The following is a 5203-nucleotide window of genomic DNA, read 5'->3' as shown; positions in this document are numbered from 1 at the left end:
TGGATTACATGGGCAGAGAGAGGCTTAAATATACAGGGTGACCTTAAAAACATGAGGTCAGGTCATAATGATGTCATCCACTAATCCCCACTAATGTTGTTTTTAAGTATGACTCAACCATTACCAATATGTTAATAAGAAATAGCCCAAGTTTGAATGTAAATGGAAGTGTTTATTGTATTCCATGTAGCAATGTAATTGTAATTATATAGGACAGACAGGAAAAACACTGCAGCTCAGAATCAAACAACATAAGTACAATATCAGAACAGCATCTGAAAGCAGTGTCCTGTTCGTTCATGTTAGGAATAATAATCATCCCATTGCTTGGGAAAAAAGCTTAGAAGTATTCAAATCATCTTGTGTCACAGAAAGACTTCTGGTTGAAGTTAGTTTGATTAAGGAATTAAAGTCAATAAACATTAGTGATGGTCAGTTCAAAACTGATAATATGTTACATAAATTTATTTGTCAGTGGCCCAAGGTTAAAAATGCTTTGAAAACCATTGATCTAGATGTAGGATAGTTATTTAGTGGGTCCCTTATTTTTGACCTGACCTGACTAGTCACGTCGCCCCCTTCTCTTTAGCTCCTCTACGTGTGTGTTGGTGTGGGGATTAGTGGATGACATCATTATATATATATATATATATATATATATATATATATATATATATATATATATATATATATATATATATATATATATATATATATATATATGTATATATAAATATCATGTACTGTAGATCCACAATGGAAACGTGGACATGATAAATCTAAATAAAATCACACAGGAAAAGGGGAAATAAGGTGTGACGGGCGAGTGGATACAGCTCTCGCCTGTTTCACGTTCAAGAGGCCTCTAGGATTGTCTTAGTAAATGGTGTGTTGTATCCTTACCTCATCTAACAAGCCGCCAGGTAAAGAGGTCGTATTTTTAAAATCGTAATGGCTATTCTCGACCTTAGGGGTACTGCTAATGAATTTAAGAACAATATATATTAATCACATTGAAATTTCAAACGCTGTCACACGTCAGCAGCCAACAGTTTTCTTACCAACATAGAGCACCCAAGGGAAGGGCGCTGTGCCGAATATGACGAGGAAGAACATGGAGGAGACCCCGCCAAGGAAGGTAAACATAGCGTCGTCCACGTGCCAGTAGTAAGACAGCGCTGGCACCACTACCAGCACACCTGAAGAAGGAAGGAACAGTAACAGACACACATAAGAAGGGTGTTATCCAGTGTGACCCTACCAAAGATCACAGGTTTCCCTGTCCCAGGTTTCCTCCTGCAATAACACTGGATAGACCAACCGGCAACCACCCGAACAGTTGTAAGCTGTTAAGCGGTGAAAAAAACCCACTTGTAATCTCGAATCTACTCTGCCAGACTTGTGAGCACTGCCAACACTTCGATGCAAACATTTTAGCTAATTGCAATTTAGTAGCTAGTAGGCAGCTATCAAATAGGGAGGTACTACCGCCTGGGAAGATATTGGAAGCATAATGTAATGCTTTTACTTTTATCCTCTTCGCCACTGATCGGCTCGTTAGCCGCTTGAGCGATCGGTCACGTCTCTGGTTACTTTTCCTTTTCATTTATTCAAAAGATCGGCTCGCTAGCCGCCCGGGCGATCGGTCACGTCTCTGTCACGCACTGTTGGCAAATACTGGGCATGCACCGGCTCCTGAATGTACCTGAACCCGCTCCAGTGTTGGTCAAGTCTTGTCTTGAAAGAGCTCACACTCGGTGCCGTCACAACACTCTCTGGTAGATTGTTCCAAGAGTTTACAACCCTCACTCCAAAAAAGTTTGCCCTCCCGGTTTTCTGGACTTGCGGCTTCTTCAATCTTGAGCTGTGACCCCTTGTGGGGCGAGGCGTCCGCCAGCTCAAGTAAGGACACTCAACTGAGTAGTGCCCCTGAGATGTATACACCTCAACTGGGTCCCCCCTTGCCCGTCTGTAGTATAAGCTAGGCAAGTTCAGGCACTCCAATCTCTCAGGAGTAGCTGAGGTGCCGAAGTGCAGGCACCAGTCTGGTGGCCCTCCTTTTGAACATTTTCAACCAACTGACAGTCCCTAGCATATCTCGGGGACCAGATGGGGTGACAGTACTCAGATGGGGAAGCACTTCACTCCTGAAGATCGTCACGAGGGACGGACCGTCTAGATATCTGAACGACCTTCTTATAAGACCCAATAATTTATTTGCCTGATTTACCTTCTTCTCACAATGGCCCGAGAACTTCAGCTCATTGTCAACATACACACCTAGGTCCTTCTCACACACAGTCTCAACTAGTGCAGTTTCTTCATCCCGTTGGGACATATGATACGCCTCCTTACCGTTGGTACGCCCCAGGTGCATCCTCTTACACTTCGTGACATTGAATCTCAGCAGCCATTTCTTCGACCATTCCTGGAGTCCACAGAGGTCCTTCTGCAGCTCTTCACAGTCCGTTTGGTTCTTAATTTCCCGAAATAACTTGGCGTCATCGGCAAACATTTGTATGGGGGAGTGTACAACGTCAGGCATGTCATTTATGAAACAAACAAACAACAGCGGGCCCAACACACTGCCCTGTGGTACCCCACTTGTTACAGGTACAGATGACGATTTCGTGCCATTAATCACCACACACTGCTTGCGGTCATGTAGAAAGTCTTCTATCCACGCTAGGACATTTCCCCGAATTCCGTACCCTTCTAGTTTGATTTTCAACCTTTCGTGGGGTACACTGTCGAAAGCCTTGGCAAAATCTAGGTAAATATTGTCGACATTACCACCCCGTTCCAGAATATGGGTCCAAATATCCAATACCTTGAGCAATTGTGTTAAGCAAGAGCGCCCCGGCATAAAACCGTGTTGGCAATCTTTTACAAGGTTGTTTCGTAGTAGATGTTCCATAGCGGCATCTCTGATAATACTCTCAAGTACTTTACATATTATGCAGGTCAGGCTCACCGGTCTATAGTTGTTCGTGGAGTGACTATCGCCCTTCTTGAAGATAGGACTCACATAAGCCACTTTCCATTCACTGGGGACCATTTGTTCATCCAGGCATTTACAAAACAGGATCTTCAGGGGCTCTGCAAGCTCGTTGCACAACTCTCTTAGCACTCTAGGATGCACCATGTCTTGTCTAATGGTAGACACCTGCTGCCATAAGGGATCACAAAAATTGTGACCAAGTCCCAGGTTGCTGACCTGCTGACTTTCTTCCTCATTTACACACAATTCCAGGGTTTCAATTGTTTCTCTTACTTTGACAACGCAACATGCATACAATATATCGTTTCTCACCATTAATCTTTTTAATTTTGTATTTATTTATGGACCTTTATTATTATTATTATTATTATTATTATTACTATTATATCTTTATTTAAAAAAATCTACTTTTTATTATTATAATTAATTATTATTATTATTATTATTATTTCGTCCCCAGGCCCTGATGTGGGTCATTGACCTGCGCCCTGGTGGGCTAATCGCGTAAAAAAGAAAAGAAAAGAAGTTATAGGTGTCAAAAAAGAATTGGAATTATGATTTACGCCTCAATTATTAGTGAAACGACTGCAACCCCAAAGAATTACGCAAGGTAAAAAGATCAGGCCCTACTCTGCCCAAGTTATAAATAATTTCACCACTGCCACACTATCAAAACCTCTAAAAATTGATTACGCTTTCTATACAATTATTAAGAAAGAGGAGTCTATGCACGGATTCAATGGAATAAGTAAATACCAAAAGGTCTATAATAAAATTTAATGACGAGCCGTTAATGGAAGACAGATAGTGTTGAATGTTGTCCTAATACTATTGTTATGCCGAGGCATAATTTCGTATTATAAATTTGTAAACTAGGTGTTTTGATTGTTTTCTATCCCATGCAGCAGTTGTTTTGGCAAATTTAGTGAAATTTTCGTGTATATATTGATGTATTAATTATGTAAGAATATTCTAAAATGTATTGCATCATTTTTTTATGATTTACCTATTATTGTAGGCCTCGATCAGAGTAAAACGTTTTAGAACCACCCAGGCGTTTGTGGGTAGAGCTAGGCTGTTTGAGATGCGGCAGTGAGCGGCGTCGAGTGAGTCGATCGCTTCTGTTCATAGTGTAAAGAATAAGCCTCGCAGAACAACTGAAGACAATTTATTGTTGTGCAAGTATTGTGAAATTGTTGTGATTAACAAAGTGAGAAGATTAAGGAATTGTACACTGGTAGTGTGCTGACTTTATATTCGAAGTATAGTCATGCTGTGAAGAAATTACCCGGTAAACAGTGTTGCGAAGAATCAGTGCTTATTGAAGAAGACTACAGTGCACAAGTTTGTTTCTGTGACCTGGTGGAAATCTACCTGCCTGTTTGTCTGTACACTGATACCAATCGTCGGGAACTTAGCGGGGACTGGCGGGATAGCCAGTGGCAATTCGACAACACTTGTGAGATATCTACTGCTTCTGTACATACGACCATGGCCGCTAGTAAGCGGTGAAAGGAGGAGGGCCCGTAGATTGGTCACGTCTCTGTTACACACTGTTGGCAAGTACTGGGCATGCATTGGCTCCTGAATGTATCTGAACCTGCTCCAATGCTTATGAAGCCTGGTTTTGAAACAGCTTACACTCGGTGCCTTCACAACACTCTGGTAGATTGTTCCAAGAGTTCATAATTCTCACTCCGAAAAAGTTACCCCTCACAGTTTTCTGGGCTTGCAGCTTCTTCAACCTTGAGCTGTGACCCCTTGCGGGGCGAGCGTCCGCCAGCTCCAGGTAAGGGCACTCGACTGAGTAGTGCCCTTTGAGATGTTTATACACCTCAAGTAGGTCCCCCCCCCCCTTGCCCGTCTGTAGTATAAGCTCGGCAATTTCAGGCGCTCTAATCTCTCAGGGTAGCTGAAGGGCCGAAGTGCAGGCACCAGCCTGGAGGCCCTCCTTGGACATTTTCAATCAACTGACAGTCTGACAGTCCCTAGCATATCTCGGGGACCAGACGGGTGACAGTATTCCAAACAGGGAAGCATTTCACTCTTGAAGATGTTACGAGGGACGGACCATCCGTCTAGATATCTGAACGACCTTCTCAATGGCCCAAGAACTTCAGCTCGTTGTCAACATAAATACCTAGGTCCTTGTCACACTGTGTCAATTAATGCAGTTTCTTCGTCCCGTTGGGACATATGCTA

This window comes from Homarus americanus, unplaced genomic scaffold, assembly GCF_018991925.1.
Source record: "Homarus americanus isolate GMGI-L3 unplaced genomic scaffold, GMGI_Hamer_2.0 scaffold4060, whole genome shotgun sequence".
Taxonomy (NCBI): Eukaryota; Metazoa; Arthropoda; class Malacostraca; order Decapoda; family Nephropidae; genus Homarus; species Homarus americanus.
This window is presented reverse-complemented; position numbering follows the sequence as displayed.